The following is a 14,595-nucleotide window of genomic DNA, read 5'->3' on the forward strand; positions in this document are numbered from 1 at the left end:
TCATGGTGGTGTTTTAGTTAATGTGAAATGTCTCATCATGGAGCACAATCTCAGAAAACAGGCATAATTATCGTAAGCTTTTCAGTGTAACGCATTATAAATATTGAGAAGGACGATGCCAAATTATATTATTTAGGTAAAGTCTGAAACATGATGCTGTTTCTAAGGATATATTGGTGATTGACAGGTTTTAATCAACATTAGCATTGCTCAGAATTGGCAGCCCTCACATCACATAATATCAACACTGAAATAAATAAATTCATCGAGCGACAGGCTCGTGTTGCACTGACTTCACTGCCAGTGTTTTAGGACTGTATATTAAATCTGGAGGGGGAATATTTTTGGTTGTGTGTGTGTGTGTGTATGTGTGTGTGTGTGTATCTAAGTCTTACACTGCATGATTCAGCAACTCTCGCTGTTGACGGAGGTCGTGTGTGAGGCACTGATGCTCTCAGAGAGCCACATAACAGCAAAATTAACTAGATTTGTGAATTTAAATTTATTTTTGCCATACTTGTGGAATATGATCCCATTTAGTTCTAGTTATTGATTTCATTGAGCTGATCGTGAAGAACTTTGTGTGGCAGCTTCACCATTCACGTTACATAAACACTGTTTAAAACATCGTTTATTACTGTATAACCAATGAATGAACATTCATACATGAAGATATGAATAGATCTGAGGTGTCAGTCACAATCTGTAAAGAAAAAGACAGTCACTACAATTTTTTTAGATAATAAGCTTGATAGAATAAAAAGACAAATCACATTATGTCAGTGCAATAATTTGCCATTTTATATATTTTTAATTCAATGCAACAGAACTGGATCCCCTAAGTTAGAGGGGTCATGACATGGATTTATTTCTTATTTTAATACACTGCATAAGTGAACACACCCATGCTAAAGTTGACTAAAAAGAGGAATAAAAAATCATATTTTGGAAATTGATCTTAATGCCTTAATTTTAAAAATGAGGAAAATCCAACCTTTAAGGAAACCAATTTTCTTTGTGAATGAATAATGTATCGTAAATAAATAAATGTTATTCCTTAAAATACAGGGTGCATAAGTCAGGACACCCCTATGTTAAATTCCCATAGAGACAGCAGATTTTTATTTTTAAAGGCCAGTTAATTCATGAATCCGGGATAATATTCATCCTGATAAAGTTTAAAATATCCCACATCATCACACACCCTTCACCATAACTAGAGATCTGCATGGGGAACTTTCCACAAGATCATCTCTCAATGCAAATCAAACCAGCTATTAGCCTAACTGAAATAAAATTATGCCAATCATAAGCACTGGATGTTCCTTGATGTTCACTTGTTATGTTATTTAAGTCTAATTGCACAGAAAACAAATTTATATGTGGAAAAACTATTTTTAACACTCATTCTGAGCCTCTGTCTGAAATGATCAGTTTTTAAGGCGCGGCTCCTTTAAGGCTTGTCAGTAAACCTTCTGAAGTCTGTAGAGACTGAAACCAGCTATTTAAACACTTCTTTCACTCTTCTTCAATTTGTCCTGTTGTCGACAGACTCAAGCAAGTGGAGCACATCAGAAAATGAACACACATCTGTATACTGTATCAGTGTATCAGCATCAGTCATTATAATCTGAACGCACATCTGTATACTGTATCATTGTATCAGCGTCAGTCATTATAATCTGAACACACATCTGTATACTGTATCAGTGTATCAGCGTCAGTCATTATAATCTGAACACACATCTGTATACTGTATCAGTGTATCAGCATCAGTCATTATAATCTGAACACACATCTGTATACTGTATCAGTGTATCAGCGTCAGTCATTATAATCTGAACACACATCTGTATACTGTATCAGTGTATCAGTGTCAGTCATTATAATCTGAACACACATCTGTATACTGTATCAGTGTATCAGTGTCAGTCATTATAATCTGAACACACATCTGTATACTGTATCAGTGTATCAGGATCAGTCATTATAATCTGAACACACATCTGTATACAGTATCAGTGTATCAGTGTCAGTCATTATAATCTGAACACACATCTGTATACTGTATCAGTGTATCAGTGTCAGTCATTATAATCTGAACACACATCTGTATACTGTATCAGTGTAGACAGCGTCAGTCATTATAATCTGAACACACATCTGTATACTGTATCAGTGTATCAGTGTCAGTCATTATAATCTGAACACACATCTGTATACTGTATCAGTGTATCAGTGTCAGTCATTATAATCTGAACACACATCTGTATACTGTATCAGTGTAGACAGCGTCAGTCATTATAATCTGAACACACATCTGTATACTGTATCAGTGTATCAGGATCAGTCATTATAATCTGAACACACATCTGTATACAGTATCAGTGTATCAGTGTCAGTCATTATAATCTGAACACACATCTGTATACTGTATCAGTGTAGACAGTGTCAGTCATTATAATCTGAACACACATCTGTATACTGTATCAGTGTATCAGTGTCAGTCATTATAATCTGAACACACATCTGTATACAGTATCAGTGTATCAGCGTCAGTCATTATAATCTGAACACACATCTGTATACTGTATCAGTGTATCAGGATCAGTCATTATAATCTGAACACACATCTGTATACTGTATCAGTGTATCAGTGTCAGTCATTATAATCTGAACACACATCTGTATACTGTATCAGTGTATCAGTGTCAGTCATTATAATCTGAACACACATCTGTATACTGTATCAGTGTATCAGTGTCAGTCATTATAATCTGAACACACATCTGTATACTGTATCAGTGTATCAGTGTCAGTCATTATAATCTGAACACACATCTGTATACTGTATCAGTCATTATAATCTGAACACACATCTGTATACTGTATCAGTGTAGACAGCGTCAGTCATTATAATCTGAACACACATCTGTATACTGTATCAGTGTATCAGGATCAGTCATTATAATCTGAACACACATCTGTATACAGTATCAGTGTATCAGTGTCAGTCATTATAATCTGAACACACATCTGTATACTGTATCAGTGTAGACAGTGTCAGTCATTATAATCTGAACACACATCTGTATACTGTATCAGTGTAGACAGCGTCAGTCATTATAATCTGAACACACATCTGTATACTGTATCAGTGTATCAGTGTCAGTCATTATAATCTGAACACGCATCTGTATACTGTATCAGTGTAGACAGCGTCAGTCATTATAATCTGAACACACATCTGTATACTGTATCAGTGTATCAGTGTCAGTCATTATAATCTGAACACGCATCTGTATACTGTATCAGTGTAGACAGCGTCAGTCATTATAATCTGAGCACACATCTGTATACTGTATCAGTGTATCAGTGTCAGTCATTATAATCTGAACACACATCTGTATACTGTATCAGTGTATCAGCATCAGTCATTATAATCTGAACACACATCTGTATACTGTATCAGTGTATCAGTGTCAGTCATTATAATCTGAACACACATCTGTATACTGTATCAGTGTAGACAGCATCAGTCATTATAATCTGAACACACATCTGTATACTGTATCAGTGTATCAGCATCAGTCATTATAATCTGAACGCACATCTGTATACTGTATCAGTGTATCAGCATCAGTCATTATAATCTGAACACACATCTGTATACTGTATCAGTGTATCAGTGTCAGTCATTATAATCTGAACGCACATCTGTATACTGTATCAGTGTATCAGCGTCAGTCATTATAATCTGAACACACATCTGTATACTGTATCAGTGTAGACAGCATCAGTCATTATAATCTGAACACACATCTGTATACTGTATCAGTGTAGACAGCATCAGTCATTATAATCTGAACACACATCTGTATACTGTATCAGTGTAGACAGCATCAGTCATTATAATCTGAACACACATCTGTATACTGTATCAGTGTAGACAGCATCAGTCATTATAATCTGAACACACATCTGTATACTGTATCAGTGTATCAGTGTCAGTCATTATAATCTGAACACACATCTGTATACTGTATCAGTGTATCAGCGTCAGTCATTATAATCTGAACACACATCTGTATACTATATCAGTGTAGACAGCATCAGTCATTATAATCTGAACACACATCTGTATACTGTATCAGTGTAGACAGCATCAGTCATTATAATCTGAACACACATCTGTATACTGTATCAGTGTAGACAGCATCAGTCATTATAATCTGAACACACATCTGTATACTGTATCAGTGTATCAGTGTCAGTCATTATAATCTGAACACACATCTGTATACTGTATCAGTGTATCAGCATCAGTCATTATAATCTGAACACACATCTGTATACTGTATCAGTGTATCAGTGTCAGTCATTATAATCTGAACACACATCTGTATACTGTATCAGTGTATCAGCATCAGTCATTATAATCTGAACACACATCTATATACTGTATCAGTGTAGACAGCATCAGTCATTATAATCTGAACACACATCTGTTTACTGTATCAGTGTATCAGCATCAGTCATTATAATCTGAACACACATCTGTATACTGTATCAGTGTAGACAGCATCAGTCATTATAATCTGAACACACATCTGTATACTGTATCAGTGTAGACAGCATCAGTCATTATAATCTGAACACACATCTGTATACTGTATCAGTGTATCAGCATCAGTCATTATAATCTGAACACACATCTGTATACTGTATCAGTGTATCAGTGTCAGTCATTATAATCTGAACACACATCTGTATACTGTATCAGTGTATGAGCATCAGTCATTATAATCTGAACACACATCTATATACTGTATCAGTGTATCAGTGTCAGTCATTATAATCTGAACACACATCTGTATACTGTATCAGTGTATCAGTGTCAGTCATTATAATCTGAACACACATCTGTATACTGTATCAGTGTATCAGTGTCAGTCATTATAATCTGAACACACATCTGTATACTGTATCAGTGTATCAGTGTCAGTCATTATAATCTGAACACACATCTGTATACTGTATCAGTGTATCAGCATCAGTCATTATAATCTGAACACACATCTATATACTGTATCAGTGTAGACAGCATCAGTCATTATAATCTGAACACACATCTGTATACTGTATCAGTGTATCAGCATCAGTCATTATAATCTGAACACACATCTGTATACTGTATCAGTGTAGACAGCATCAGTCATTATAATCTGAACACACATCTGTATACTGTATCAGTGTATCAGTGTCAGTCATTATAATCTGAACACACATCTGTATACTGTATCAGTGTATCAGCATCAGTCATTATAATCTGAACACACATCTGTATACTGTATCAGTGTATCAGCGTCAGTCATTATAATCTGAACGCACATCTGTATACTGTATCAGTGTATCAGCGTCAGTCATTATAATCTGAACGCACATCTGTATACTGTATCAGTGTATGAGCGTCAGTCATTATAATCTGAACACACATCTGTATACTGTATCAGTGTATCAGCGTCAGTCATTATAATCTGAACGCACATCTGTATACTGTATCAGTGTATCAGTGTCAGTCATTATAATCTGAACACACATCTGTATACTGTATCAGTGTATCAGTGTCAGTCATTATAATCTGAACACACATCTGTATATTGTATCAGTGTATCAGTGTCAATCATTATAATCTGAACACACATCTGTATACTGTATCAGTGTATCAGCATCAGTCATTATAATCTGAACACATCTGTATACTGTATCAGTGTATCAGCGTCAGTCATTATAATCTGAACGCACATCTGTATACTGTATCAGTGTATCAGCGTCAGTCATTATAATCTGAACGCACATCTGTATACTGTATCAGTGTATCAGCATCAGTCATTATAATCTGAACACACATCTGTATACTGTATCAGTGTATCAGCGTCAGTCATTATAATCTGAGCACACATCTGTATACTGTATCAGTGTATGAGCGTCAGTCATTATAATCTTAACACACATCTGTATACTGTATCAGTGTATCAGCGTCAGTCAATATAATCTGAACACACATCTGTATACTGTATCAGTGTATCAGCGTCAGTCATTATAATCTGAGCACACATCTGTATACTGTATCAGTGTATGAGCGTCAGTCATTATAATCTTAACACACATCTGTATACTGTATCAGTGTATCAGCGTCAGTCAATATAATCTGAACACACATCTGTATACTGTATCAGTGTATCAGCGTCAGTCAATATAATCTGAACACACATCTGTATACTGTATCAGTGTATCAGCGTCAGTCATTATAATCTGAACACACATATGTATACTGTATCAGTGTATCAGCATCAGTCATTATAATCTGAACACACATCTGTATACTGTATCAGTGTATCAGCGTCAGTCAATATAATCTGAACACACATCTGTATACTGTATCAGTGTATCAGCGTCAGTCATTATAATCTGAACACACATCTGTATACTGTATCAGTGTATCAGCATCAGTCATTATAATCTGAACACACATCTGTATACTGTATCAGTGTATCAGCGTCAGTCAATATAATCTGAACACACATCTGTATACTGTATCAGTGTATCAGCGTCAGTCAATATAATCTGAACACACATCTGTATACTGTATCAGTGTATCAGCGTCAGTCATTATAATCTGAACACACATCTGTATACTGTATCAGTGTATCAGCGTCAGTCAATATAATCTGAACACACATCTGTATACTGTATCAGTGTATCAGTGTATCAGCGTCAGTCATTATAATCTGAACACACATCTGTATACTGTATCAGTGTATCAGCATCAGTCATTATAATCTGAACACACATCTGTATACTGTATCAGTGTATCAGTGTCAGTCATTATAATCTGAACACACATCTGTATACTGTATCAGTGTATCAGCATCAGTCATTATAATCTGAACACACATCTGTATACTGTATCAGTGTATCAGCGTCAGTCATTATAATCTGAACACACATCTGTATACTGTATCAGTGTATCAGTGTATCAGCGTCAGTCATTATAATCTGAACACACATCTGTATACTGTATCAGTGTATCAGCGTCAGTCATTATAATCTGAACACACATCTGTATACTGTATCAGTGTATCAGTGTCAGTCATTATAATCTGAACACACATCTGTATACTGTATCAGTGTATCAGCATCAGTCATTATAATCTGAACACACATCTGTATACTGTATCAGTGTATCAGCGTCAGTCATTATAATCTGAACACACATCTGTATACTGTATCAGTGTATCAGTGTATCAGCGTCAGTCATTATAATCTGAACACACATCTGTATACTTTATCAGTGTATCAGCATCAGTCATTATAATCTGAACACACATCTGTATACTGTATCAGTGTATCAGTGTATCAGCGTCAGTCATTATAATCTGAACACACATCTGTATACTGTATCAGTGTATCAGCATCAGTCATTATAATCTGAACACACATCTGTATACTGTATCAGTGTATCAGTGTATCAGCGTCAGTCATTATAATCTGAACACACATCTGTATACTGTATCAGTGTATCAGTGTATCAGCGTCAGTCATTATAATCTGAACACACATCTGTATACTGTATCAGTGTATCAGCATCAGTCATTATAATCTGAACACACATCTGTATACTGTATCAGTGTATCAGCGTCAGTCATTATAATCTGAACACACATCTGTATACTGTATCAGTGTATCAGTGTATCAGCGTCAGTCATTATAATCTGAACACACATCTGTATACTGTATCAGTGTATCAGCGTCAGTCATTATAATCTGAACACACATCTGTATACTGTATCAGTGTATCAGTGTCAGTCATTATAATCTGAACACACATCTGTATACTGTATCAGTGTATCAGCGTCAGTCATTATAATCTGAACACACATCTGTATACTGTATCAGTGTATCAGTGTCAGTCATTATAATCTGAACACACATCTGTATACTGTATCAGTGTATCAGCATCAGTCATTATAATCTGAACACACATCTGTATACTGTATCAGTGTATCAGTGTCAGTCATTATAATCTGAACACACATCTGTATACTGTATCAGTGTATCAGTGTCAGTCATTATAATCTGAACACACATCTGTATACTGTATCAGTGTATCAGCGTCAGTCAATATAATCTGAACACACATCTGTATACTGTATCAGTGTATCAGCGTCAGTCAATATAATCTGAACACACATCTGTATACTGTATCAGTGTATCAGCGTCAGTCAATATAATCTGAACACACATCTGTATACTGTATCAGTGTATCAGCATCAGTCATTATAATCTGAACACACATCTGTATACTGTATCAGTGTATCAGTGTCAGTCATTATAATCTGAACACACATCTGTATACTGTATCAGTGTATCAGCGTCAGTCAATATAATCTGAACACACATCTGTATACTGTATCAGTGTATCAGCATCAGTCATTATAATCTGAACACACATCTGTATACTGTATCAGTGTATCAGCGTCAGTCAATATAATCTGAACACACATCTGTATACTGTATCAGTGTATCAGTGTCAGTCATTATAATCTGAACACACATCTGTATACTGTATCAGTGTATCAGTGTATCAGTGTCAGTCATTATAATCTGAACACACATCTGTATACTGTATCAGTGTATCAGTGTCAGTCATTATAATCTGAACACACATCTGTATACTGTATCAGTGTATCAGCGTCAGTCAATATAATCTGAACACACATCTGTATACTGTATCAGTGTATCAGCGTCAGTCAATATAATCTGAACACACATCTGTATACTGTATCAGTGTATCAGCGTCAGTCAATATAATCTGAACACACATCTGTATACTGTATCAGTGTATCAGTGTATCAGTGTATCAGTGTCAGTCATTATAATCTGAACACACATCTGTATACTGTATCAGTGTATCAGCGTCAGTCAATATAATCTGAACACACATCTGTATACTGTATCAGTGTATCAGCATCAGTCATTATAATCTGAACACACATCTGTATACTGTATCAGTGTAGACAGCATCAGTCATTATAATCTGAACACACATCTGTATACTGTATCAGTGTAGACAGCATCAGTCATTATAATCTGAACACACATCTGTATACTGTATCAGTGTATCAGAGTCAGTCATTATAATCTGAACACACATCTGTACACTGTATCACTATCAGTCATTATAATCTGAACACACATCTGTATACTGTATCAGTGTATCAGTGTATCAGCGTCAGTCATTATAATCTGAACACACATCTGTATACTGTATCAGTGTAGACAGCACCAGTCATTATAATCTGAACACACATCTGTATACTGTATCAGTGTAGACAGCATCAGTCATTATAATCTGAACACACATCTGTATACTGTATCAGTGTATCAGCGTCAGTCATTATAATCTGAACACACATCTGTATACTGTATCAGTGTATCAGCGTCAGTCATTATAATCTGAACACACATCTGTATACTGTATCAGTGTATCAGCGTCAGTCATTATAATCTGAACACACATCTGTATACTGTATCAGTGTAGACAGCATCAGTCATTATAATCTGAACACACATCTGTATACAGTATCAGTGTAGACAGCATCAGTCATTATAATCTGAACACACATCTGTATACTGTATCAGTGTAGACAGCATCAGTCATTATAATCTGAACACACATCTGTATACTGTATCAGTGTATCAGCATCAGTCATTATAATCTGAACACACATCTGTATACAGTATCAGTGTAGACAGCATCAGTCATTATAATCTGAACACACATCTGTATACTGTATCAGTGTAGACAGCATCAGTCATTATAATCTGAACACACATCTGGCAAAAAAACTTGAGAACCTCAAGGAACATATTAAAATAATTAAAAAATCCATGTCATGATCGCTTTAAACGCACAAAAGCCTCTTAGATGTCAAAAGATCATGGCAAATTTGATTTCTAATGTCATGACCCCTTTAATTTATTTTGGTTTCTATGAAGGATCAGGATTTTGGATACGGACGCCTTGCAGATGGTGAGAAGAAGCACAATCTGCTATTTAAATCTGGCAATATTAACATCATTACCTCTACACTATTTTAACAAAAGCCTCTTCCTATATTTAGACCTCGAGTCAAACTCTGCAATTATCCTGCGGAAGTTCGTTGTTCAAAATCTGGAATGCCTCGCAAATCTCGGAAAACTATTAATTACATCTAAATAAAGATGCTGTGTTTTTCACCACAGGAACAATCAGTGACTAAACCTCTAAATAAACCTAAATAATAAAGTTATATTTAGTGTAAATGATCAAGATGGCAGGATATTGTTTGTCATCTCTGCAGCGTATTATAGTTAAGCAACATTTCTAATTTGATTTATTTTAACCTCTAAATATATTTATAGACATGTTTTTAAAAAACAACTAATAAAAAATTTTAAGAATACACAACAAAATTGCTAAAAGTTTAACTAAAATTAAAATGAAACCAGAAAATTCTATAAAAAAAAATATATATATATATATATATAACTAAAGTAGTATATTATTACAGTTTAAAAATAACATTGCATCTCCATCATGTTCAAAAATATTTATGGAACAATTTAGTCCCAGAATAAACAGTTTTCAGTGAATAGTACATTATTTTCTCTTTAATCTTAGTGGTTATTGAGTATATATTGCCTTGAAGAAAAAGATAAAAACAGCTAATTTAACAAAAGTTGGCCTCTATAATGGGACTAATATCACAACAGGAGTCTACAAATATATATAAGACATTTCAGCAAAAACAGTAAAATGGTTATGAATCTCAAAACTAAGAAACAGAAAATATATAAAAGGTAACTTTGTTACCAAAAATTGGCTTCAGAAACTGACTGTAAATCATAAACTGCACAAAATTACAAAATTAAAAAAAACAAATGTGACAAAACACATACAATTATTATAATTATTATTATTTTTAAATCCTCATTTACTGAAAACACAGTTCAAGCTTTCAGAAACAAACAAGGTAGGACTTTATAAGATCATTTGTTTCCAGTAGTAAATGCATTAAAAACTAACATGAACAAACAATGTGCAATATTTTCTAATAACCTCTGTTCATGTTATTTGTGCACTATTTTTAAAGTATGAATCAGACCAGACTTAGATGAAGTGATGTGCATAAGTTTATGTGTGTTTCATGAACACATTCACACACGATCATTGGATGCTCTTCTGTGTTTGTAATCTGTTGGCCTTGATTAAGCTGCTCACGGTTGATCCTTTTTACTTTTAATAGAAACGCTCGGTCTTATGTTTGCATAAGTTGATGCATTGGTTGCATTGCTATTGTCATGGTAATGCATTGTTTGTGTGCTTTGGGTGTAGTTTTCCACAAACAAGCAAACAAACAAACAGACCAAAAAACCAAACCCCTGCAATTTGTCTCATTAAAGCATTTTTTGCCTCAACAAACACAAAAACCTCTTGAATGGACTGTTATATCGATAAGATTCGAGGAGAATCATAACAGTACAAACTTTGATTTGAAGCAAAACGTTTTTAGAAAATCTGACAAAAAGTCAAAGGTTTAAGACTGTGAACTTAACTTTAATGAGGGACTACAAGTCCTTCTGAACTACAATCCCATGAGGAATTGCGAACAGCATAATAGAGTTAAAAACGATGAAGAAATAAAAAACTACTCATTTTCAAATGTTGATTATATATACTGTATATATATAAAAAGACAATATATTTTAAGTTAATGGCAAAATATGCATAAATATACAAACATTTCAGCATTTTGAGAGCGTAGAGAGATTAACTTGATTCTGTAATTCGCAGTGCTTCATGGGAGTGGGCGGAGTTAATGAGATCTTTTGGCGCATGTTGCTTTCTTTATTTATAACATGATTATTAAAATTAAAAAAAGCTGTAATAATGTGGGCTTCAACAGAAGCAAATATCTTAGATTAACAACCTAATAGCTCACTGTAGAGCTGACTTTAAAGTCCCCCTGTGGTGTAAATCCAGCTTTTAATGTTGTTTATATGTCTATGTGGTGTTTTTAATATCGTTTAACACAACCCATGTGTAAATTCATAAGTCGACAGCATTGCTGAGTATTTTCTGCTTAAAACTGCAGTGAACCAAAGACAGTCTCAAAAACACGGTTTGAAACCGCTGGTGTTTCTGACGTCACAAACTACCTTGTAACCAATCAGATCAACGTGTGTCATCGTCAACGAGTGGATCTCTGAGTGAGTGAGTGAGTGAGTGGAGGCGGGGCTCATTTGCATATTCATAGAACCACGCATACTAAATGAGGCAAGGGTGTCGAGTTACATTCAAGATATTTAAAGGCAGGAAGACATTTTTTCAAGGATAAACATTTAAATATGTTGTTTTGTGATCAAAGATGAGTTTTAATGGATAAAATGATTGACTACAGGAGGACTTTATAAGTTATCGTTCAAAATCAGTTTCGCTATGGAGAAAGTGAATGGAGTTGCACTCTATGCTGGAGTGTAGTAGGTGGTTGTGTGTTTCTGAGGTGTTTTGATTTGAGTGTGACGTGACAGTAAAGCTCGAGGTGTGTTTAAAGCAGCGTGAGACCAGTGATGGCGTGTTGGACGATATGAAGTCAGAAACTCAGAAACTCTCATTGATTAAGGGACACCGTGTTCTTCATCCTAATTTGTGAGCAAGAGCGTGAAATGAGCTTCAGATATACATTTGTCCGGCTTTTGAATCTTAACAAACGTTTTCTGTCGAGCCGTAATGAAGTCTTATGAAAGCTGACGGATGATGGATGTGGCTGTGATTTTCTCTCTCTCTATCATTCTCTCTATCTCTCTCTCTCTCTCACTCTCTCTCTCTCTCTCTATCTCTCTCTCTCTCTCTCTCTCTATGTGTCTGAGAGCTCGTCTTCAAACATGCAAGCGTGTGTAATGCTGGGAATTGTAAAGTTTGGTTGGGGCCACACCAGTGTTGGGGGTAACTTATTACAAGTAACTTGAGTTACGTAATCAGATTACTTTTTCAAGTAACTAGTAAAGTAACGCATTACTTTTTCAATTTACAACAAAAAATCTGAGTTACTTTTTCAAATAAGTAACGCTAGTTACTTTTTCACATTTATTGACTGACAGCTCTCCTGTCCCCATGTTGAGAGAAATAAAGTGAGGTGTTGTGTGCATTTGCATTGAACATGCATTTACTCATCTCACTTGCACAAAAACATTCAGTATTCCTCAAAATGAATAAAAACAGTCAAATGCAATCTCAGAATTTTGTGCAAAAGTTTTATAATTAACTATGTTAAATTACACAAATATACTTTATGTATTTAATCTCACTTTATTAACCAATGTCTTTGCTGCTGACCTACAATGATCTAATTCAACCATACTAATAAGCAAAAATGACTTTAGATTCTCCTGTATCCTATTGTAATTTAATCAAGAACAGCAGCAGCTGAAAGGTTTGTTTGAGCGGCGCCCTCTACTGTACAGTAGTAAATAAGCATTTCCTTCAGCCTTAGGCTTATTCATTTAACTTTTGATGTGAAAGGGCCTTAACAATTGGCAAAAATAGATTGTTTTAGCTGTTATTAAAAAACAAACAAACAAGCCCATGCAGGTGAGAAAAAGTAACGCAAAAGTAATGTAACGCATTACGTTCCATAAAAAGTAACTAAGTAACGTACTTAGTTACTTTTTTGGGGAGTAACGCAATATTGTAATTTATTACTTTTAAAAGTAACTTTCCCCAACACTGGGCCACACACTCTCAGGAAAAAAGGTACAAAAGCTGTCACTGTGGTAGTATCTTTTCAAAAGGTACACCTTTGTATCTAAAGAGTGCATATTGGTCCCTCAAAGGTGCTTATTGGTACCAAAAGTGAACATATTAGTACCTAAATGGTACATATTAGAACCCTTTTGAAGGGTACTGTCCCAGGGACAGCTTTTCAAAAGACGTGTATGAAATTCTCCGGTAAAAAATCCCCTTACTCCATTTGATGCTTGATATTGGTAATATGTTAATAATACTGTATAATGACACATGCAAGTGTCTGACCATATATATAAAGCCATAATATCAACTATGACAGCGCAGTGTTTAATTATGTAAACATTGCAGTGTGTTTTTCATTTCCTGAAAAGTAGAATTTTTGGAGATACGATGTTTCAGGACAATAATCATTTAATCTTGATTATCTTGTTTTCATAAATCAGAATCATATCTGAAATTGAAGTTCAGTGAATCATCCAGCAAACATTAATCCGCTACATGTTCCCGCATCATTAAACCGGCTGAGAATGTAACGTCCAGGATCACATGTTGTGTTTCAGCACCAAGGACAGCTCCGGCTGCGAGTAACACTGATGTTTCATTCAGTACTGTTCTGATCTGTGCACACACACACACACACACACACACACTGCAAAAATGCTTTTCTTACTTAGTGTGTTTGTCTTGTTTCCAGTCCAAATATCTAAAAATTAAGATATCAAGATGCATCTACTAGATGAGTA

At 34.9% G+C, this 14,595-nt stretch overlaps 1 protein-coding gene across 5 annotated transcripts in view; it reads left to right on the forward strand.

Moving 5' to 3' along the window:
• Positions 1-14,595, forward strand: part of dnm1a (dynamin 1a) — a 123,423-nt gene that overhangs the window by 1,187 nt on the left and 107,641 nt on the right. The gene's annotated exons all lie outside the window — the stretch shown is intronic.

Source organism: Siphateles boraxobius, unplaced genomic scaffold (genome assembly GCF_051911475.1).
Source record: "Siphateles boraxobius isolate OS27281-9 unplaced genomic scaffold, OSU_SipBor_1 120, whole genome shotgun sequence".
Lineage (NCBI taxonomy): Eukaryota > Metazoa > Chordata > Actinopteri > Cypriniformes > Leuciscidae > Siphateles > Siphateles boraxobius.